The following is a 25,316-nucleotide window of genomic DNA, read 5'->3' as shown; positions in this document are numbered from 1 at the left end:
CACATAGACCATTACCGCCCAGTTAACGCTTGAGACCTTACCACTAGGTCAATGGGTGGCGGTAAAGTCTCAGGCCCAAAATGGACATGCACCAATTTTTATTTTGCCACACATCCATTTTTGTCCAAAAAAGGCCTTTTTTGCAGGTGCACTGAAAAATGGACCTGCATGCGTCCAATACACGCATCTACACCAGCCTAGGCCATTTTTTGACTCACCATAGTAAAAGGACCCCTAAATTAATAATGAGAGACTAATCTAGGTCTGTTTTTACATCACAGAATTCATAGGACTACAAAGCCAGAGATACAATGAGGTAAAACTATATTCGAGTCAACCTATTTGAGTTGACCCGCTTCAACTGGCAACACAAAGAAGTAATCTTTGACTTTCTTGCTAACATGGCTCTCTCAAGAGGTGCAGTGGAATTGTGGGAAGAGCTATTTAAAGATCTTTAAAAATTCACTGTACTATTTTTAACATATTGAGGGGCATTTTCGAACGGGGACGACTATCTCTAAGGGCGGTGCCGCAAAGGGGCTGGGCAACGCGTATTATCGAAACAAGATGGACATCCATCTTTCGTTTCGATAATACGGTCGGGGATGCCCAAATCTTGACATTTAGGTCGACCTTAGAGATGGTCATCCTTGGTTTTCGACGATAATGGCAACCAAAGACGTCTATCTCAAAAACGTCCAAATCCAAGTTCTTTGGTCGTGGGAGGAACCAGCATTTGTAGTGCACTGGTCCCCCTCACATACCAGGACACCAACCAGGCACCCTAGGGGGCACTGCAGTGGACTTCAGAAATTGCTCCCAGTTGCATAGCTCCCTTACCTTGGGTGCTGAGCCCCCCAACCCCCCCCCCCCAGGTCTGCCTGCCTGAAGTACACTGCACCCACTACAATTGCTCCAGGGACCTGTATACTGATGCAATGGACCTGAGTATGGCATTTGAGGCTGGCATAGAGGCTGGCTAAAAAGTATTTTTAAACTTGTTTTATTATGGTGGGAGGGGGTTAGTGACCACTGGGGGAGTAAGGGGAGGTCATCCCTGATTCCCTCCGGTGATCATCTGGTCAGTTGGGGCACCTTTTTGAGGCTTGGTCATGAAAAAAAATGGACCAAGTAAAGTCGGCCAAGTGCTCGTCAGGGACTCCCTTCTTTTTTCTATTATCGGCCGAGGACGACCATCTCTAAATCACGCCCCAGTCCCACCTTTGCTACGCTGCCGACACGCCCCCATAAACTTTGGTCGTCCCCGCATCGGAAAGCAGTCAGCGTTGTCAAAAAAATCATCTTTCGGTTATGCCGATTTGGATGACCTTGCGAGAAGGACGCCCATCTCCTGATTTGTGTCGAAAGATGGGCGTCCTTCTCTTTCGAAAATAAGCGTGATGGTGTGACATATTTTGAAATGTTTCACAGTACACTTTGATAAATATCCATTAAACCAAAATAACTGTAATCTGTCTTCCCAAAGGATTAAGGGCAACATTTACCAAGGCTATTTTCCCTCATTCTGTGTCTGTGTAGGGGAAAACATTAGTGAATCAAGACCTCAGTATTAGAAAGCTATTCTTCAGTTCGCCCCCTCCTCAGGTCACTAAGGGGTCCTTTTACTAAGGTGCGCTGAAAAGTGGTCTGCGCTAGTGTAGGTGAGTGTTTTGGGCACGCGCAGATCCATTTTCCAGCGCGCCTGTAAAAAAAGGCTTTTAAATTTTTACCGAAAATGGACATGCAGCAAAATAAAAATTGGTGCACATCCATTTTGGGTCCGAGACCTTACTGTCAGCCACTGACTTAGCTGGAAGGTCTCATGCGGGAACCGTGCGGTAATCATCTATGCACGCAGAATGGCAATTACTGTCTGGTTTCCTCCGTGCGCAGGAAAATAAAATTTATTTTCCGGCACCCATAATGGACATGTCGTGGTAGCTGGGCGGTAACTCCAAATTGACACGTGTTGGACATGCGTAAGCACCTAAGCGGGTTAGTAAAAGGGCCCCTAAGCCAAATCACCTAAGATATGTGGGAATGTCTCTCTTGATTCTCTGCAAACACACATACATGTACATAAAAGATACAGAGATAGGGATAGATATGTCTTACACAACCTTGATTCATGACTTTGTTTATGACTTGTTAAATCTTGCTTTTTTTGGCAGGTACCCAAAGCTTCCTTTTTACCTTTCAGTTCTTTATCTGTCAGTTCTGTTGATATATGCTCAGTCTAATTACATGTATTTCCTAGAACAGCATTTTGTTTTCAAAGGATATTTCACTGACTGGATCAAGTCACAGACAATTTCACTGGCAAGATAAGGTCTGGAACATGATCAGTTCATCGAAATATAATTGACCTGAACTAACTGCAGTGATATCAGTGAAATAAAATTATCGTGAGCTCATGCTCATAGAATAATGGGTTACTCAAATTAGCATGACGGTTTCTAGGAGCAGGGTATCTGACCTTGGGGAGGTTCTTTCAAGCTTGGGTCAAAACACTGAGTGAAATTAGCACTCAAGGAATTTTTGAGACAAACTTTTCAAAAGATAAATCCTCAGACTGTAAATATAAATCCTTGGGCTTAGCCAGGTGCTACATGATGCAGCTTGGAATCCTGCAGAAAATTATAGCATAAACCACGGTGCTGAGATGCCTTTTCTTTAAGATCGCACAGACTACTTTACTTTGAAGACAATTGTTTTCAGGTTTTATCACTTTTAACCCTACTTTTGATATCTACCTTTAGGGGATAATTATCAAGCTTTTATGGGTTTAACTATAAAACAGAAAGCTTATTTCTGTAATAAAGCATTGGTAAATCCATTCTGCCATTAAGGACCAATCATACTAACTGGCCTAATGCTATAATCTGCTTCACCTTTCAGAATCCTTACTATTTCTGCAGAGACATTATACATATTATCCACTCAGTGATGATGTATTCCCAAATCTTAGCAACCTGCTTGCTGAACTAATAGGATTTCTAGGAAGTATGCGGATTAAGGAAGAAAAGAATGCTTCAAAGTACCATGACACAGACACAATTTTCAACAATCTCATAATGACAATCAGAGAGTGGGGTGGGTTTAGTGGCTAGATTAGACATACTGTATTATTTACTTAGCCAAAAACAAAACAAAATCCAATAGCAGAAATGCTATTAAAACTAGCACACTTTGGGAATGCTGGGCTCCAGAATCATGTATTTAACTTACCCAACTATGCCTAGGCATCATGGACTAGATTCTATATATGATGTCATAAAAATCACCACAAAAAATACACCTATTTTTAATTTAGGCGCGGTTTATAGAATATGCCTATCGCCAGTCCAAGCAACTAAATTTAATTGTAGGTGTTTACGACAAGTAAAATTTGGTGTAAATGCTGGCGACTAAGGCATGGAGTGGATGTATTCTATATCAGTGGACATAGATTTTAGAAATGTCCATGATATGCCCATTCCACACCCCCTTTCCAGTTCTGCATCTTAGAATTTACCCGCAGAACTTTACAGAATATGCTTAGCAAGCTCTGCACGTAAATTCTAATTAATGCCAATTAGTGTCAATAATTGCCTGTGAAGTGGCAATTATCTGTGCCGACTGGCCCAAGATAATTAAGTTGTACACGCTAGTCAGAATATGACCTGTTTTGTGTGTGCAACTCCAATCGCACTATATCGAATCCAGGGACATATGTCTCATGACTAATCATATCCCAAGACCCAGGAGCTGCCAACACAAACCGCAGTGGAGGACAGAGTGACAGTTTCCTTACTTTGCTTTACACTAAGAGGCCAATGTACTAAGCTGAATTAAAACTGCCATGGTATTGCATGTAACTGCTGGTTTAGTCACCAGCAGTACAGTTGGCTGGATGCTTTAGTTTCACCTGGCTCCTTGAGATTCCAGTTTCAAACTTGTGGGATGGCACTTCTTACCTGCTGAGTTCATGAGATCAGCCTAGAAGTTTCCCAAATGCTTGTGGAACAAGTAGCTCTCATTTTGCCCATTGCAGAAAAAAGAAGGCTGCCACTGCCCACCTGATTTAAGCAGTGGTGGTTGGAGGAGTGCATTGCACCAGCCACCAAAGAGGGCCACTGCTTGCCCAACCTGTGGTTGCTGACAGAGCTCATCCCACCAGCTAACAAACCTGACATCCACCCACCCATTCCGAGTTGTGGCAACTAGTGCAATGAGCCACCAGAGAAGAAATGTCAGGCCTGTACTATGGAGAGAGTAGACAGAGAAAGCTGGGTTGGGGGACGAAGACCTGAGAGACCAGATAGAGCGAGCATATGACTGGAGAAAGGGGGCGGTTCATGCCTATCTCCTGACCCAGGACTTTTTAAATTTGTTTACTGAAATCACCAATATCCTAAATCCAACATCGGCTCCAGAAAGGCCAGGAATCAAGAGCAGAGCAGGACCAGAAGGTTGGAAGGCCAGAATACTAGGATTAAACTCATTCTTGTGCTATTTTAGCCACAGTTTGGAAACAGAAACTGAGCCATATTGCTCATTGTAAGAAAATAGAAACAAATTAGCCTTTTCTGGATTGTTTAAAATAGAGGCATCCAATATGTAAATTCCTAATAAATAAATTAATGTGCCCTGCCTGACGTTAGGATGCTGCCCACTTGAGATTTTTTTTTTTTTTACCTCAACAGCAAGCACAAATGATTCAGAGCTACTTGGTGGATATGAAGTCACAATTTCAGAAGAAATTCATATATTCTGATATGTATAATCATGCAACAGGCTAAAATATTTATGCTGTCTGCACACATAGATTTCTGATTATGTGGCCCACTGTTGAAAAAATGGTGACACTCCTGGTTTACCAACTTATGCATCCTCCTTTTCCTACATTGGCACACAACTCTGGAACGTTCTACCAAATGTCATAAAAACAACGCACGACCTAACAATCTTCCGAAAATTACTAAAAACCAACCTGTTCAACAAGGCTTACCACAAAGATCCTTCCTAATCACCAAGCAATGATACTCTTCCAGAACTAGATAAAAGCGAACTCTCTATACCTGACTGCTTAAACCACTCTGTAAATAATGAACATTAATGTTTCTTCAACTAATCTCTCACGCCAGAAATGATCTGATTATATAGCTTACTCTATAAGTTACTTTATTATTTATGTACTTAATCAAATTCCATATTGTATTTTCATGCCAAAAATGGCGATAGCCACTACAGCACACTGTAAGCCACATTGAGACCGCAAAAAGGTGGGAAAACGTGGGATACAAATGCAACAAATAAATAAATAAAATATTAACCCTTACTAATCAGTGAGCATTGATCTCATAAAATTAAACCCATGTCAATATTGCACCACCACATACAAATCATTAGACCTCCAGTATATGTGCTTTTGCTTCTGACTCTTTCTATTTTACTGTCCATAATCCTTCATTTTGTCCTCTACACATTATGGTACCTTGTGCAAGGCTAAATAACAGACAAAAGCAAACCCTGCAGAGGAGTCTTTACAAATCTGAAGAAAACATTTGGTGGCATAAGTCTCTTTTTCTTATTGACTGATGACTTTTAATCCCACCGGTGCATGCCCATCTGATGAATTTAGACTTTTGCAGCTCCTAAAAATTGTTAGTGTGGATACCCCTACCATCCTCTATACCCCAAACAGAACTTGCAACAGTTCCTCTCCACCCCAAGTCCTCCCCCAAAGACCACCACTAATTATATCTCTCTACTTGAGCCAAAGTCATGAGCTCAGCAACAGGAGCAGGATGACTGTGGAGTAGGATGGGTAGCTGCTGTCTTTGACCCTGAGGCCTTTAGTCCCACATGGGGAGTTAGGCATGGAGTGGTAATGGCTGCTTCAGCCCAGAGGCAGCTGCATTGGGAAGAAGGAGCAGCAGCAGCAGCAATCAAAAGTTGGATGAGGGAGTATCAGAAGGGAGTGTGGGCAGGCAGCAGTTCTTAGACCCACCAGGCGCTTCAAGTTGTCACCTGAAGCCACCTACAGAATTTCAAATGATTAAAAACTCTTGAGAGATGTTTTTGTGGGAGAAGGGAGGAAGCAGAGATTAAGGAAGACACAGTAACAGAAAAGAGGAATGTATGTTTCATGTTACTGGACAAGATCAGCGGTTTTGGAAGGACAAAGTGGAAACCTGATTTTTTTTCCTTCTTTTTGTTGCATTTGAAACTGTTTGCAGATTTACTAAGGAAAAAAAAAAAAGAAGCAAAGCTGCTGAAACACTCTTCCCTGCTATCTATATAAAAAGCTTTTTAAAAAAAAAAAATAAAGATCTAATTGTTTTAATTTAAACCACAGCCACTAACTTCCAAGGTTAATAAATAAGAGTGCTTTAGTGCCCAGTGTAATTGCTGTTTTGAAGCACCCCTTTAATTATTGCTTTTATTGTTTGGCTTTTCCTTTTAGGAGTGTACTGATCACATGATTTAGTCTCCTTGAGAGAGGTACTTCACTGTGTTTAGGATCTTCCTTTCTACAGTTTACATGCCTTCACTTCTAATTGAAGCAGAAGTAGGAGGCCGGGTGGGGAGGAAGAAAGAAGTCCAGATCTTTACATGTCATGCCTCAAACACAGCATTTGGTTTTCAGGTCATTATTTTTAGAAATTTGCTTTTTATTGTAGTAACAACGATGTCCTGGTCAGTCATTTCCTGTTCATTAATGCTCTAATTGTCTTTTGTCTCTCTAAGCTACTTCCAAAAGAGCAGAATGAAGTGAAATGCAGCTTTCCTGGAATCAACTCAATTCACTAGCTCTCATTAGATTTGGTTCCTGGAGTGTGGGATGTGATTTGGTTCTCAGTTCCCCCTGCTAGCAAGTTAACTTTTCCAAACTGCCTTTCCTGCTGATTAATATTTAAGCATACCAATGGAGGAAAAAGGTGCTTTTGTCTCTTGAGATTGCCACAAGTACATTATAGACTGCTAGTGAAATCACAAATGTTTCTAAGACATGATAATGTAATATGTAATACAATGCGGACACTATGACTGAAAGTGATGAAAAGCCGCAGGTCAGTTTAGCTCTAGATGTCAGAAATCTTGCTTTTCTGAAAATGTTCTCAGCTATACATAATGAAGGTTGGAGAAAAACAACACAAAATATACAGTATTTAAAGCATTTCCTGAGACATCATGAGTTCTTTAAGCAATTGGAAGCAAAATGTTCATATATTGTTGAGCATTAAGGACACTCTTTCTGCTTGCCAGAGAAAGCCAGGTTTCCAATAAAATGGACCAACACCCCCCACTTATTTTATATACACACAAACTCTTCCAACTTGTGAACAAATTACTAGACACTACATCGGTGACTTCCAACAGTACAGACACATCAGCAGCCGACAACCTTGCGACATACTTCAAAGAGAAAATCGTAAAGTTACGACTTATGAAACCTGCCAACACCACCGAATACATTAAACTCCTCGACTGCCTAGACCCAAACCCTGATGGACATCCAGCTGACAGAACCTGGACCAACTTCAACACATTATCGGACAACACTGTCTCCCAATCCCTTAAAAGGTTTACTAAGTCATACTGCAAATTAGACATTTGCCCCAACAACCTTATAAAATTCACTCTTCAACAATTTATATCAAACCTCACAAAATGGACTCTTCCCAAAGGATAAAGGAAACATTCTACTCACCCCTATACCCAAAGATGCTAAGAAAAGTACAAGTCACCTAACCAACTACCGCCCAGTAGCATCCATTCCTCTGATAACCAAACTAACAGAAGGGATGGTGACCAAACAACTTACCAAATACTTAAAAAAATTTTCAATACTTCACGACTCCCAATCAGGTTTCCGATCGAACCACAGCACCGAAACAGTACTAGTTACTCTCCTGACTAAATTTAAACAAGCTATAGCAACAGGTAACAACATACTTCTCCTATAATTCGACATGTCCAGTGCTTTCGACATGGTTGATCATGAAATATTATTATACATCCTAGAATATTTTGGAGTTGGAGGTAACGTTCTTAAGTGGTTCAAAGGATTCCTCACCACAAGATCATACCAAGTGACATCAAACTTGACTACGTCAGCCCCATGGATACCTGAATGTGGAGTCCCTCAAGGATCTCCCCTCTCGCCAACCCTCTTCAACTTAATGATGACACCCTTGGCCAGGTTATTATCCAACCAAAATCTTAATCCATACATATACGCAGATGACGTAACGATCTAGATCCCATTTAAACATGACCTAAAGGAAATCACAAATGACATCAACCAAAGCTTCCATATCATGAACTCATGGGCGGACGCATTTCAGCTAAACCTCAACGAAGAAAAAACACAATGCCTTATACTCACCTCACAATACAACACTAACAAATTCACCACAATAAACACACCAAACTTGGCCCTCCCTGTTTCAGACACCCTGAAAATTCTTAGAGTTACCATTGATCGAAACCTCACTCTTGAAAGTCATGTGAAAAATACAACAAAAAGATGTTCCACTCAATGTGGAAACTTAAAAGAGTAAGACCTTTCTTCCTAAGAACCATCTTTCGCAACCTAGTACAATCAATGGTGCTGAGCCACCTAGATTACTGCAACGCACTATACGCTGGTTGTAAAGAGCAAATCATCAAGAAACTTCAAACAGTCCAGAATACTGCAGCCAGACTCATATATGGTAAAACAAAATATGAAAGTGCAAAACCCTTAAGAGAAAAGCTACACTGGCTTCCACTTAAAGAACGTATTGCGTTCAAGGTATGCACTCTTACTCATAAAATCATTCATGGAGATGCCCCAGCCTACATGTTAGACCTAGTAGACCTACCCCTCAGGAACGCTAAAAAATCATCCCGCACATTCCTGAATCTTCACTTCCCCAGCTGTAAAGGCCTAAAATATAGATCAACGCACGGGTCAAGTTTTTCCTACCTGAGCACACAGCAATGGAATGCACTACCACCTAACCTAAAAACTATCCACGAATTAACCAACTTTCGTAAATAATTACGAATTGTAAATGTAACAATTCTCCACTTTACCTATACGTGGAACTGCTTACCTCTAATATATGTTTGCTTAATCTTATCATGCTTAATCTTACCATGCTTTGTAATACAAACTGGTACCCAACCGATAAGGCGAATGCCATAACGATACACTGTAAGCCACATTGAGCCTGCAAATAGGTGGGAAAATGTGGGATACAAATGCAATAAATAAATAAATAAATAAATATAGTGAGGTTTACTTCTCTTTCACAGTCTACATTTATCAAGAGAAGTAGCATATTAATTATCACACAAAATAACATGTTTAGAATGTCAGAATGACCATAAAGCAGATCTAGGTGATATAGCAGCCCTTGCCAATCTACCCATACATTAAAGCATAAATATCTAAGTCCAGATACAGTTGGTATGACCAGTGGTGTACCGAGGGCAGGGCGGTGGGTGCAGTCCACCCTGGGTGCACGCTGCAGGAGGGGTGCAGGGAGCAGCCACATGGCTGTTGGCTCCACTGGTTCCCTGCTCCCTCTGCAAAGGAGGGACGTTATCAACCTCCTGCAATAAAAACAGCATGTAGAAACTCTGATAGCTTGTCTTTAAGTATTCCTGATGAGGCACAATGTCTGAATGCAACATCTGTACAAAAACTAAAGTCAGGGAGGGATCATGGATTCATCTGCTGTGACTAAAGGAAAGAAAATTATCAAGGTAAGAACCTAATTTTCCCTTCCTTGTCATCAACAGCAGATGAATCCTCTGCTGTTACTTCCTGTTCTGGGGCAGAGGGAGCAGGGAACCAGCGGAGCCGACAGCCGCATGGCTACTCCTAGCATGCCAGCAGGTAGGAAAAATGCATCGGGTGGGGGGACGGTGATGCACGTGGGGGAATATAACTGCACCAACAAAAATAAATCAAGAGACTAGCTCAAAGACTCTCATACACAGAGGAAAACTCTCTCCACTACACACAAGCACACATTTTCTCCCCCATTGTATGAAGTAGTCCCCTGCCCTCTTTAGGCCCAACACCAGCATTATTATACAAACAAATCATTTCCAGAGACGAGGAAGCAGTAGAACTTGAGGATATGAAGTGAGGTTGCAGGGTGGTAGACTTAGGAGTAATATCAGGAAATACTTTTTCACGGAGAGAGTGGTAGATGCCTTGAATAGCCTCTTGGTGGAGGTGGTGGAGACAAAAACAGTGATGAAATTCAAAAATGTGTGGAAAGAGGATGAAATCAGAACTAAACTTAAAACAACCCCATGGCAGTTGATATGGTACGATGGGAAGGACTAATGCTTAGACAGCTACTCCAAAAGTTGAGTTACAAGTAAGGCCACTGCTGGATACACTTCTATGGTCTGGTCCAAAAATGGCAAAAACAGATCAAGATCAAGTATGCATATTTTATATCACATTTATATCATATGCTATGAGTGTGGGTGCTGTGTATCTCTATGGGGGAGGGGAAGATATCTTAGGGTTGAAATTAGAGAGTAAAATATTGTTAATTAGCAATATGGTTGCATTGTGGATTTAATCATTACCATAATGAATGCTGAGGCCATAATAATAGAAACACTCTTCAGACTATTGGCATGGTGTTGTGATAATGCAACATCATATAGAAATGCCTATATCTGATAGGCATGGTAGCAAATTGCCAACTGCCCTAGTTGAGATGCCAGTGTTTAGTCTTGAAGGAACGTAGCCTGCACAGAGTGACAAGTGTGGCTCTGGACCCATGTTGACTCAGCCAAAATCACTATCAAGCTCATTTTCAAAGCACTTAGCCTCCCAAAGTTCCATAGAAACCTATGGAACTTAGCCTCCCAAAGTGCTTTGAAAATATGCCTCAATGACAACCAATTTAGCCTCCAGCATGTAGAAACTCTGATAGTTTGTCTTTAAGTATTCCTGATGAGGCACAATGTCTGAATGCAACATCTGTACAAAAACTAAAGTCAGGGAGGGATCATGGATTCATCTGCTGTGACTAAAGGAAAGAAAATTATCACGGTAAGAACCTAATTTTCCCTTCCTTGTCATCAACAGCAGATGAATCCATTAACTGATGGGATGTACCAAAGCACTCCCTAAGTAGGGTGGGAACAGGCAACTCCGCGAGCAAGCACTTGCGCTCCAAAATGCGCATCCTGCCGCGCTGCCACATCCAGCCTGTAATGCTGCACGAAAGAGAGCTGAGAAGCCTAGGAAGCCGCACGACAGATCTCCTGAAGAGGAAAAACACCAGTTTCAGCCCACGAAGAGGACAGCGCCCTCGTAGAGTGGTGAAAAGCTGAAACCACCTTAGGCAGAAAGGAAGGCACGTACGAACAGTTACCCCAGATTCCGAGAACTGTAGAAAAGGATCCCAACAGGAAAGAGCCTGAAGCTCAGACACTCTTCTTGCCGACGTCATTGCCACTAAGAAATCTGTCTTGAGAGTCACATCCTTCTCAGAAGCCCGTTTAAGAGGCTCAAACGGAGATCACTAGAGCGCCTTCAACACGAGCCCCAGGTTCCAAGCCGGACAAGGCGACCACAAAGCAGAACGGAGATGAAGCGCCCCTCCGAGAAAACGGAGAATATCCGGATGAGCAGCAAGGGACAATCCGGAGACTTTCCCCCGGAAGCAGGCCAACGCTGCCACTTGATCTCAAGGGGAATTGTAGGCCACGCTCTTTTGTAGCCCGTCCTGCAAAAAGTCCAGCAACAGCGAGACTGTCGCCAGAGTCGGCGAGATAGACTTTGGTGTACACCACGCCTCAAAAGTGTGCCAGATCTGAGCATAAGTCGCAGAGGTAGACTGCGTGCGAGCCTGCAAGAGCATGGCAATAACCTTATTAGAATAGCTCTTGTCCCTCAATTGCGCCCTGTCAAGAGCCAGGCCGCAAGACCATCGGTTAATGGATTCATCTGCTCTTGATGACAAGTTTCAAATCCTATCTGTCAGGCAACCGTTCATACTGTTCAGCAGCACCTTATCGCCACCATGGGCACTGATCAATACTGTCACCTATTCTGTTTAATATGTACCTCAAGTTGCTAGCCAAGCTGATTCCTGGATACTCAGTTCTACATCTACGTGGATGACATGCAGCTACTGATACCCATTGAACTCGACTTACCCACAGCCCTGAATAAACTGTCTACCTGTCTAACATCAATTCAATAATGGGCTAAAAACAACAAACGTTGCTTGAACCCAAGTAAAACCAAGTTTCTATGGGTCCTTAAGACAAGTGAGTACATACCTGACATCAAACTCGCTTTTGGGAAATACGAACTCCCCTTCAAATCACAAGTCAAGAACCTTGGAATTCAGCTAGACTCAACACTTACGCTGATCCCCCAAATCCAAGCAACCTTCAAGAGCTGCTTCTATCATTTGTGACAACTAGGCTGCCTCTCTCATTATGCTGAGAAGGCAAGTCTTGTCACAGTTGTGCATGCCATGATAACATCAAGATTGGATTACTGTAATGCACTCTACACAGGTCTGAGTACAAAGGGTCTGCACCAGCTACAATGGATTCAGAATGCTGCAGTAAGACTAACAGAAGGTTGTAAGTGACACAAGCACATCACACCATTTTTGCAAAAATCTCACTGGCTAGCAGTGCAATACAGGGCTAAATTTAAATCTCTATGTCTGATCTACAAGGCCTTTAAAGGAAACAGCCCAGAGTTCTTGAAGAACAGAAATTCCCTCTACCAGGGTCATTAAGGTCCTCCCCCAAGGAGTATCCCTAACCACACCCTCTCCAAAGGACATCACACAATGTGATATCCACCAGCGAGCCTTCTCTGGAGTAGCCCCCACATTCTGGAATGCATTCCCTGACAGGCTCCACTTAGCAAAAGACTATCTCTACTTCAGGAGGCAGGTGAAAGCTTGGCTCTTCACTCAGGTCTTTAACTAACTTGTTAGTCACACACACACACAGACACTGGCTGCATATACCATAAGCAGGACGTGTTTATCTACTCCTACCCTAGGGGTCCCTTTACTAAGCCGCGTAGGCACCTACGCACGCCCAACACGTGTCAATTTTGAGTTACCTCCCGGCTACCATGTGGCCCTTGCAGTAACACGCAGCTGCTACGCGTGCCAGGAAATATTTTTATCTTCTGGTGCATGGGCGGTAATCGGTATTTTAAGTGTGTAGACCATTACAGCCTGGTTACCGTGTGAGACCTTACAGCCAGGTCAATGGCTAGCAGTAAGGTCTCAGACCCAAAATGGACACGTGGCAATTTTCATTTTGCCGCACATCATTTTCAGCAAAATTTTTAAAAAGGCCATTTTTACAGGTGAGCTGAAAAATGATTCTGCACGCACCCAAAATACGCGTCTACACCACCACAGGCCATTTTTCAGAAATGCCTTTGTAAAAAGGCCCCCTAGTTAAGATAATATTCAAGCATGTATCTGACCTTATGTGTAACTTTCTTTAAATTAGTCCCCTTATTTTCTAGCTCCTGTTATTCTATCTTATCTATCTATAAGTTCCATCTTTGCTTGCTTACACTCTATGCTATCTACTAAAGTGTTTATTGTATACTAGTAAAAAAGGCCCGTTTCTGACACAAATGAAACGGGCGCTAGCAAGGTTTTCCTCGGAGTGTGTATGTTTGGGAGAGTGTATGTGAGAGTGACTGTGTGAGAGACAGAGTGAAAGTGTGAGTGTGAGAGAGAGAGAGTGAGTCTGGGTGTGAGTGTGTGTGTGAGAATGAGAGTGTGTGCAAGTGTGTATGTGAGACACAGTGTGAGAGAGAGTGTGTGTGTGTGTGCGAGAGAGAGAGTGTGTGTGAGACACAGATTCTCTGTGAGAGTGAGTGTATGAGACCAAGCGAGTGTGTGAGTGACTGTGTGGCACATAGAGAGTGAATGTGATACAGTGTGAGACAGAGTGTGTGAGAGTGTGAGTCAGAAAGACATTGTATATGAGAGAGAGAGTGTGAGCCCTGCCCTCCCAATCCATGCCCATCTGTCCCCTGCCCCCTCCATTCATCCTTTTCCAGCAATTCCCCTCTCTCCCTGAGCCCTGCCCTCCCAATCCATGCCCATCCATGCTCCTCTGTCACCTGCCCCCTCCATTCATCCCTATCCAGCAATTCCCCTCTCTCCCTGAGCCCTGCCCTGCAATCCATATCCATCCATGCCCATCTGTCCCCTCCATTCATCCCTATCCAGCAATTCCCCTCTCTCCCTGAGCCCTGCCCTCCCAATCCATGCCCATCCATGCTCCTCTGTCACCTGTCCCCTCCATTCATCCCTATCCAGCAATTCCCTTCTCTCCCTGAGCCCTGTCCTGCAATCCATATCCATCCATGCCCATCTGTCCCCTCCATTCATCCCTATCCAGCAATTCCCCTCTCTCCCTGAGCCCTGCCCTCCCAATCCATGCCCATCCATGCTCCTCTGTCCCCTGCCCCCTCCATTCATCCCTTTCCAGCAATTCCCCTTTCTCCCTGAGCCCTGCCCTCCCAATCAATGCCCATCCATGCTCCTCTGTCCCCTGCCCCCTCCATTCATCCCTTTCCAGCAATTCCCCTCTCTCCCTGAGCCCTGCCCTCCCAATCCATGCCCATCCATGCTCCTCTGTCCCCTGCCCCCTCCATTCATCCCTTTCCAGCAATTCCCCTCTCTCCCTGAGCCTTGCCCTCCCAATCCATGCCCATCCATGCTCTTCTGTCCCCTGCCGCCTCCATTCTTCCTTTTCCAGCAAGTCCCCTCTCTCCCTTCCATGACCCCCCCTCGCATCCATGCTCCTCTCTCTCCCATGTCCCAGCCTGGCCCGCCCTCTTCTCCCCCCCCTTCGCATCCATGCTCCCCCCCTTCGCATCCATGCTGTCGTTTCTCCCCTGCCCTTCCGCTCCCATTGTTCAACTTTACTGCCCACCCTCTTCTCTCCCCCCAACATCCCTTTTTTTTTTTCTTTTTAAATTTACCTCCGTGGCGGTTCCGGCAGCGCAGCGTCAGGGAAGGAGGCGGCGTTCCCGACGTCTAGCCTTCCCTTCGCTGTGTTCCGCCTTCTTCTGACGTCATCCTTGATGTCAGAAGAAGGCGGACCACAGCGAAGGGAAGGCTAGAGATGTCGGGAGCAACGCCTCCTTCCCTGACGCTGCCGGAACCGCGTGCGTGGGTGCGATCCGTTTAAAAAAAAAAAATTTTCCACCCTCGATGTCATGACGTTTGACGCAAGGGCGGGGCAGAGACGGCTGGCTGGCTTCACACCACGAATCCACGAACCCTACAGCCAGGGAGTGTTTGAGTGGCTTCAGAACGTTGTCTTCAGAACGTTCACGGTGCGTTTTATTATATTAGATTGCTTTGACATTGTAATGTAGCATACTTTGTTTTGTTATTTGAATATTTTTACTGTTGTAATTGTCTATTGCTTATGTTTGACTTATTCTTGCATGTATTCCTTCAAAAAGGCAGTAAATAAATCGCAATAAATAAATAAAGCATAAAGCATTGCTTCTTTAATGATAAAATAGTCAAAATAACCCCCCCCCCCCCCCCCCCCCCACTTAAATAAAATGAACATTTCCAGAAACAACACAGGAGGGAAATGACAATTTTCTGGCTGCCCATGCCTAAGAAGTAGATCAAGGCTGGACCAGACTACTATTTTATATTTAGGTTTGTTTCCATAAACGGTTTTATGATCCAAGGCCAAAATATTAAAATTAATTATGCACTAGACTGGTAGCTAATGAAGGCTCTTCAACACAGGAGTACTATAATATATTAGCTTTAGGTCTGAAAGTGACCTTGCTTTGGTATTTTGAACCAAATGTAATCCATTTACTTTTGAGGGTCCTTTCGCCTGCATATCAGTTGCTTTAATCTAGATATGTAATTACCAAGGCATGGAATGTAGTGGCCAGGTCTTCTGATAAATCAGATGATAAGATACTTTAATAACTACATAGCTATGTTATAAAGATGAGACTGCATTGCAAGATTTTGGTCTAAATTTATCCCATAATTTTCAATTCCATCTTTTCTTGTCCAGGCAAATTCAGAAATTTTCTCACTGGATGGCTGAAGGCAAAGAACAGCCTAATAACCCACAAAGCTTCTGTTTCAGAATAATTTAAACGGCAATGTATTCACTGACATCCAGTTACTGATGCCTGCTAGACATCTCTCAAGTTTATAGAGCTAAGCTCCACGATTAACACTCATTGGCATATATTTGATTTTTGGTGTTTTATTACTGTGTTAATGGTTATATACACCTATATTAACCTGAAAAAGGTGCATTTTCCCTTCCTCCACTTGCAAACTCATATGTCTCTTCAGGGACTGGGTGTGACAAGCCATGGTATATATGTCATGTAAGGGTGACAGCGACTGTATTAAGTCTGTGTGCATGTGCACATATATGTGTGTGTATTTGTGTGCACATTGCATGTTTCTGTATATTTGCATGTTTGTGCAAATGTATTGTTTTTGTATGTTTGTGTGCATTGTGTGTGTGCATGCATTGTTTGTGTGTGTGCGCGCAAGTGTGCACACATATGTACATATGTGCTGTTCTTGGGGGGGGGGGGGGGTGTGCATGAATGTGGGTGTGTTCTTTTGGGGGTAATTTCTCCAAATGGTTTAGTTTTGTGCATATTGTGACAAGAATAAACCTTACTCCTAAGCCAGGGCATGTGAAGAAATTATTCCACATGATCTTCAGTCTCTCAAATTTACTGTACTGTGCCAAAGACAGCTTCCCTCTGGTGTGCATAAGATTTAACAGATATAGCCAATTTATCCAGGTGTGTCTTTCTGCCACATTTTCTTCATCTCAGACTACATTTCTTGGTACTTGAGGTTATCAATAGAAATCAAACAAAATAAAACATGGAAAAGAAAATAAGATGGTACCTTTTTTATTGGACATAACTTAATACATTTCTTGATTAGCTTTCGAAGGTTGCCCTTCTTCGTCAGATCGGAAATAAGCAAATGTGCTAGCTGACAGTGTATATAAGTGAAAACATTCAAGCATTACTATGACAGTCTGAAAGGGTGGGAGGATGGGGGTGGGTAGGAGGTATGCATGGGGACATCAAAACATATCATTGATATTCTAACAGGATAGGTGTGGATAGGTGAGGGGAGGGTGATCAACAGAGAAATACAGCTTTATGGTTTATAATGGGGTAGGAACCCCAGATTCTTGTTAAGTCCTTTCTGTTGGGTGTTAAAATATTCAATCATTGGTACTTGAGGAACTTCTCTCTCTCATCGCAATTCACAGAGTAATTGCTCAGGACTGACCCCTCTATGATTAATGTTGTTCAGGTATTTTTCTCTATTATCCGGTTTTCTTGCAGCCAGCTTTTTACATGTCAGAATGGGGATGTCCCAAGTGATCATAACCTCTTTGTTCTCCACAATTCTCTTAGGGTCATGATCCCAATGCTTTTCTGATACAGAGATGCTGTAATGTTTACAGAGTTTCCAATGAATGAGACGTGCCACCTTGTTGTGCGTTTCTGTATACAAATTTAGTGGGAAAAAATGTGTCCTTCTTAGACATCCAATGTTGCTGTAACACTACTGCTTAGACTTGTACATGCCACTTCATATATGGTACCCCAGTGCTTCATTGCCATTTCCTTTTCTACTAGGAATTGTCTGCAATCCTCACCCAGCCCCCTGAATTCTGTCACCATTCTCATCTCCACCACCCTCACTAGGAAACCATTTCACCAGGGCCGCCGGGACCGGGACAAGACCGCCCCCGGGCCCCCCCCCCCCCACCCGAGGTCGCGTCACGCCCCGCCCCCCCACCCAAAGTCACCGGGCCCCCCCTCCACCCGAGGTCGCGGCGCGCCCCTCCCCACCCGAAGTCACCGGGCCCTCCAAACTAACCTGAAGTGCCTTCACGTTCGCATCGCAGCAGCAACATCAGCAGGGCAGACCTCTCCTTTCTTCTGTGCCCCGCCCTCGCGGACGTTACATCAGGCGAGGGCGGGACACGGAAGGAAGGAGTGGCCTGCCCTACTGCTGCTGCTTGCTGCGATGCGAATGTGAAGGCGCTTCAGGTTAGTTCCGGGAGCTACGGAGGGCGGGCCGGACTGCAGCGGTGCCGCCCCCCCCCCCGTCCCCCCCTCTCGGTGGCCCTGCATTTCACGCATCCACTATCCCCTTTTACAAAGAAGTACTTTCTGATATCATGGAGTCTACCTTCCCACCTCCCTGGAGCCTCATGCCATGCGGGTAGGGGATGATTGTCGGGCAACTCCTCACATTCCCCTAAAGGACCATCACTGATGCTAATAGGAGCCCGAGCCCCATACTTACAAGGATCTTTCAACCACTTGGTCATGCAACCCCTTCTCCCTCTTTTTTCATGGGTGGGCTCACAGTGTCTCAAGCATTCAGCCTCAATCTCTTTTCCTCATCTTCTCTATGATGCACGTTCAGCTGAAGCTGCTAACAAGATGAGCTGCAGTAGTGGCCCCATGCCAGCACCACTAGCATTTTAAAACTCATAAGCCGACACATACGATTTCCTGATTGCTGGCCTCATAAATATGTGAGATGAGCAGTCAGAGAGAGAGAGAGAGAGAGAGCCTGTGAGTTTTAAAAACGCTTACAGTGCCTTAAAAGTAGGAAGTTGGTGCCTAGCTTCAGATGTTGGTGCTTTAGATGACTGTCTTGTTTGCCTAATGGAAGAATTGGCCTTGGAACCTTGGAAAGCAAAGTATTGACATCTACAGAGGAGCAAATACACCTATAGGTAAGCAGCAGATATCCCTGGGTAGCACTACCACAAGTGCTTTTCTGTCAGCATTAATAAACAGAGATGAAAATACAGATATCTGCTATACAACTGAGTAGATCAGAAAAATCAGTACTAAACAATGTCTTTCCTTGAGGAGATCATGCCTCGCTGGTATGTAGGAAATTCATAAACAACATAATGAAAAAAACCACTTATAAAGAGGCTGGGCTTCTGTAATGGATATAATTATTGCCATTCAAACTGATGCCAAACAATTAAAACCTCTTCTTGTAAATAAATCCTGTGCTCTGGCTAATTATATTGATAGAAAAGCACTTTTGTGTTGATGCAGTGTTTTAGAAGAGGAACACTACAGTTATAAATTAGCTAAGACTGCACCTGTTTCTGTCTGAAAAGATTCCATGGAAAAACCCAACGCTTAAAAATTAAAGTCTGAAAGAACAGCAGAATAGGCCAACTTGTTTAAGAAATGAATATACAAGCAGAGCTTCCTGATTGATTTAAACTCTAGGCTTTTGTGTTCCATTCATGAAATATGAGAAACACCTTATTAAAAAAAAGACCCTGGATGTGTGCAATGCCAGCTTCTAATTCATATTATGGAACTATGCCTAAGAAAAGGAGAAAAACGTTTGAAACAAGACAAATAGGACTACCACAATTCAAATGAACGTAAGTATTTATTTCTAACATTTAAAAACTGCCTTTAGTTCCCGAAAACTCAAAACAATGTACAATGGAACATTATCCTTAATTATAAGGTTCTTCCTTGCAGCAATTTCATCGGTGTATTGTATTCATCCTAACACAACAACTTCCTCATCATGATGCTAAAATATGAAAGTACTAAAAATAAGGGCACATTGAGCCTATCTATAAACAAGTCACTGCTTCTTGGATTTTATAAAAGGTAGGCAACAGGAAGGAAATGTAAAAGTTTTACAAAAAAAAATGGAGTACTTGAAAGGGATACAGCTGTGTTTTACAACGTCATATTATTATTTCAGACAAACAGAACCTTTTCAAAAGAGCTATTAGGAGCCAGGAAGTTGCAGGTTGTAACTCCTTCGAAGGGCTTAACACAATAGGACACTGCTGTTTGGACACGCTGTTGCATATTTCTAGTTAGCACTTTTAGATGAGATGCTGACATTTACAAATCACTGGGAAGGTAACAGAATGGGAACATGACATGGCAAGATCTCCCATACTCTATTTGTGTACAGTGCCAAAATTAGATCTCTAAGCAGCTACAGTGAAGTAAGTTAAACTGCAATATCATACTAGCATTTGACTTTAAAGACCTTACTCTGCTCTTTCACAATAGTGTGAGCATTAATCCTACTGTTTAACCTAATCTTTAATACAGGTCCTAGATTCACCCTTATACTCCATTTAATACTCCATGTGAGCAAGAGGAGATAGGGATAGGGGGAACCTTTGCTTCTTCACTCCCATATGTGAAATCTAGTACTACAAACAAGATATTTCATCTCAGTGGATCTATTCAGCATAAACACATTTTAAAAAGGGACTTAGGCTGCTTCAAAAGAACCAGAAAGCTAGCTTAAAACAACTTGAAAAAGGATAATCTTCTTTGGCTAGACCTTCAGTGCCATTACACTTTGGGGCTTGTTTTTGAAAGAGAAAAACGTTCAAAAGGTGTCATAAAGTACCATTTGGACGGATTTCTTCTCAAAACGTCCAAATCGGTGTTTTTTAAACCTGTTTTGCAGACATCTATGCATTTCATCTGCAGTGCGTCCAGATCACAAGGGGGCATTTGGGGGGGGGGGGGGGTACATTTCGAAGGTGGGCTTAGGGCATGCCTAACCCTTGGATGTTTTACAACCATAATGGAATAATGAATAAGCAGGCAAAATAGCAAAGGAGACACAAAAGATGATGAAAAACAACCAACAGACTCTAAGAGTTCACATCAGAAGTTTATTCCACAATGAGTAAGACACAAAAAGGTGACCTAAATGATCAGATGACCACTGGAGAGATTCAGGGATGACCCCCCCTATTCTCCCAGTGGCCACTGATCCCCTCCTACCCCCCCCCCAAAAAAAAAATGTGAATAAAAATAGAACTTACCAGACTCTATGACAGCCTAAGATGTTATAGACAGGTCCATTAGAGCAGCATGCAGGTCCCTGGAGTACTGTAATGGTGGGTGCAGGTGGACCCAGGCCCATACTTCTACCTGTTACTCTAGCGGTAGAAACTGTGGGCCTACAAAATTCACCAGAAACCCACATACAGTGCCTTCTTCACCCATAAGGGATATTGTAGTGGTTTACAGTTGGGGGTAGTGGGTTTTGGGTGGGTTTTGCAGTGCTCAGCAGACAAGATAAGGGAGAAACAGTGAAATGTGTACCTGGGAGTATTTATGCTCTTGGCCGCTATTCTATAAAGGGCATGGATCCTTTATAGAACAGCACTCAGCATTTAAAATTTTCAGCTCTATTTACAGAATCTAGTCCTCTACGGATTGCTTAGCTAAAAATGTTGAGAAGGCCAGAAGCCAATATTCTGCAGCACTTAACAGGACAGTGATGCTGAATATCTGCTCTGACTGCCACAACTCTTCACTTAGTGCCAGGGCGGACTGGGGGGTGAAAAGAGTTAGAGAGAAGCCAGAAGTCATGTGGACAGCAGTGATATTCTATGCCAGTGCCCACATAGCTATCCAGGCGAGTTGGACTGCACAAAAGGTTGGCACAACTTTGCCTGGTTAACTATGCAAGTACGATACTAAAAGGGCAATTCTATAAGATGGTGCATACATTATAGAATACTAGCACTTATGCATATTATCAGTGCTAATAATTGGTATTTATGCAGATAAATGCTAGGGGCTACTCTTTAAAGTATGCGCCAAAACCGCTTAGCATGTACATGCAAAACGGGGTGTACATATGGGCGGAGCATGGACAGGTCACCAAGAAATACATGCAACCTAGAGAATACTATCAGTTGTACATGTTACATGGTGCACTTAGGCACACCAACACCAGCCATTGAGCTGTCATAAGTGGGTGCCCCTAGGTTTAGGCACACCAATACACCTTTATGCTATTATTCTATAATGGTTTAAGTGTGCCCTGAAACCTTTACAGAATTGGCGTTAAGCATGCCCGATTGTATTCCCTACATTTTGGCACCAATTTATAGAACTGATAGAATTGCCACCTAACTATCAGAGTACCCACATAATTTCTGGGCACCGCCAGTGACCCAGATAGATATTCAGTGCTGGTGCCCAGATCTGGCCCGTCAGAAGTGGACTGGAGTTTGAACTTGTACTCTGTGGGTATTGGGAGGGAACCTGAGCTGTGTGTGTGTGTGGGGGGGGGGGGGGCGTATCTCCTTGGCTATGGCACCTGCTGTTGTTTCTTTCTAGGGCTCGCACGGCATGTAATGGGGTGCTTGTGCTGTATTACCTGACTGCCCTGTGTGATAAAGGTAGGCCATGCCTCTTGTAGTTAGTACATAGGCTTTGAACTTACCACACGTCAAGATTTGCGTTAAACAGGCAGTTATTGCAAAATTTACACATTTTAGTAAACGGGTCCCTTACTGCTTTAAAAATATATGCTACAGTGCTCTTCGCCAATAAAAACACGCAAGATCTTTCAGATGATGAACCGCAGAATGACTTAGTGGTTCCCAAACTTGTCCTGGGATGCTTCCAGCCAGAAGAGTTTTCAAGATATTCTCAATAATTATTCATGAAATATATTTGCATGCACTGCTTCCATTGCATCTAAAATGTACCTCCTGCATATCCAGTGTAAAATTTCTGAAAACCCAGGGTAAGCCTTCCCCACGATGTAGGTGTGAGGAAGTAGGAAATCCTCATAGTGAGTGCTCAGGGGGGCTGGTCCCTTCTGGAATACCAGCTGACTGAGGGTCTCCCAGGAGAGGGGTTAGGAACCACTCATCTAAAACTTCACTGAAAAACAACATTTGCCTTTTAGGTATGGAATAATCATATTCATTACTGCCATCCTGAAAATTCAAATGACTAGGGGTTCCGGGGAAAATTTGGGAATCACTGCTTTAGATACAGAAAAACTGCTGACACTGGAAATAATCTCGTAAGGTGCTGCCTAGTTTTAGTGCCAAGAACGTGCATAAATGATGATATTTCAATCATTTATATACACAAATGACCTTTCAAAAAATATCTACCAGAATAAATGTAGGCATGTTGTTAGAATGGTGTGCAAATGGGAGGAGTTTGGACACAGTGTGGGTAGTAAGAGCAAGGTAAAATAGCCTTCATATAGTTTAGAATCACCTTATATGTATCATTTTATTCTTCCACAGGAAATTCATTTTAATGTAGCTAAATGTGTACACTGTATGGAACATGCACAAACGGTATGCCACATTTCAGGAGAGCAATTTTCAAGTCAGGCTATTTTAACTGGATAAATGATTAAACACCTTTTGAAAATTGCCCTCTAGGTGAGTGAAACCAGCTGGTTCAAGGCAGTTAAACTGGATTAATTACCTGTCTTGGAAAAACTGATGTTTCAGCAGCAGTAGTGGGTATATTTTAGGCCTCCTGAATCTGGATTAATGTTCCCTAGAGAAGGGGAAAAGGGGAGATCAATCTGCTGTGGTCTGGAACCTGCGCAACCAAAACGAAACAGACTTTTGAGACCTAGTACAGTTTGTGGTAAAACAGTCAGCCAGGTGCTGAGCCAAGATTCATAACATTCTGTGGTGTAAAAAGCCACAGAAACTCTGGTGGTGAAAAATGGTCTTTGACTATTAGTGCAATGTGTTTATAAAATGTGTAAGCAGTTGATGTACAAGGGATGCAATTGTTTTACATAAAGGATAAAGATATGGAAATATTTGTTATAGCTTCACTTAAGTACAAATTCCTCACACAAATATGGAGAGTCATTTTCTACACTTCAGCATTGGGGTTTCAAGACTATTCATGTGAATAAACTCCAAACTCTAGTAGTTTTAAATTCAAACCAAGTACTGTACAACAGAAATATCTTTAAGGAGAAACATATGGTAAAAGCACATATTACTCATTAATGATTTGGTATGCTATCATTATGAAGTCACAATAAGTCTCAATTCAATGACAAAATCAGATAGCATTATTATTAGTACATAAGTACATAAGTAATAAGTACATAAGTAATGCCATACTGGGAAAAGACCAAAGGACCATCGAGCCCAGCATCCTGTCCCCGACAGCGGCCAATCCAGGTCAAGGGCACCTGGCAAGCTACCCAAACGTACAAACATTTTATACATGTTATTCCCGAAACTGTGGATTTTTCCCAAGTCCATTTAGTAGCGGTCTATGGACTTGTCCTTTAGGAAACCGTCCAACCCCTTTTTAAACTCTTCCAAGCCAACCGCCTTCACCACGTTCCCCGGCAACGAATTCCAGAGTTTAATTATGCGTTGGGTGAAGAAAATGTTTCTCCTATTTGTTTTAAATTTACTACCTGTAGTTTCATCGCATGCCCCCTAGTCCTAGTATTTTTGGAAAGTGTGAACAGACGCTTCACATCCACCTGTTCCACTCCACTCATTATTTTATATACCTCTATCATGTCTCCCCTCAGCCGTCTCTTCTCCAAGCTGAAAAGCCCTAGCCTCCTTAGTCTTTCTTCATAGGGAAGTCGTCCCATCCCTGCGATCATTTTTGTCGCCCTTCACTACACCTTTTCCAGTTCTACTATATCTTTCTTGAGATGTGGCAACCAGAATTGAACACAATACTCAAGGTGCAGTCGCACCATGGACCAATACAACGGCATTATAACATCCTCAAACCTGTTCTCCATACCTGTCCTAATAATACCCAACATTCTATTCGCTTTCCTAGCCACAGCAGCACACTGAGCAGAAGGTTTCAGTGTATTATCAACAACGACAACCAGATCCCTTTCTTGGTCCGTAACTCCTAACGTGGAACCTTGCATGATGTAACTATAATTCGGGTTCTTTTTTCCCACATGCATCACCTTGCACTTGTTCACATTAAATGGCATCTGCCATTTAGCCGCCCAGTCTCGTAAGGTCCTTCTGTAATTTTTCACAATCCTCTCGCGAGTTAATGACTTTGAACAACTTTGTGTCAACAGCAAATTTAATTACCTCGGTGGTTACTCCCATCTCTAAATCATTTATAAATATATTATTATTATTATTCATTTGTATATAGTATACCTAAGGTATGCAGTGCTGTAGAGAAATACGTGGAGGGGCATTTTCGAACGGGGACGACCATTTCTAAGGGCGCCCAACTCTAAGGACATTGCTGCGAAGGGGCGGGGCAATGTGTATTATCGAAACAAGATGGATGTCCATCTTTCGTTTCGATAATACGGTCGGGGACGCCCAAATCTTGACATTTAGGTCAACCGTAGAGATGGTCATCCTCGGTTTTCGGCGATAATGGAAACCAAAGACGTCTATCTCAAAAACGTCCAAATCCAAGCCCTTTGGTCATGGGAGGAGCC

The 25,316-nt window shown here is 42.9% G+C and overlaps 1 protein-coding gene across 1 annotated transcript in view; it reads right to left on the bottom strand.

Moving 5' to 3' along the window:
* Window positions 1–25,316, bottom strand: part of RAD51B (RAD51 paralog B) — a 1,398,038-nt gene that overhangs the window by 928,731 nt on the left and 443,991 nt on the right. The window lies entirely within an intron of this gene.

The sequence above is a fragment of the Microcaecilia unicolor genome, chromosome 9, assembly GCF_901765095.1.
Source record: "Microcaecilia unicolor chromosome 9, aMicUni1.1, whole genome shotgun sequence".
NCBI lineage: Eukaryota > Metazoa > Chordata > Amphibia > Gymnophiona > Siphonopidae > Microcaecilia > Microcaecilia unicolor.
The sequence above is the reverse complement of the archived record's forward strand: the minus strand, read 5'-3'. Positions and strand labels throughout refer to the sequence as shown.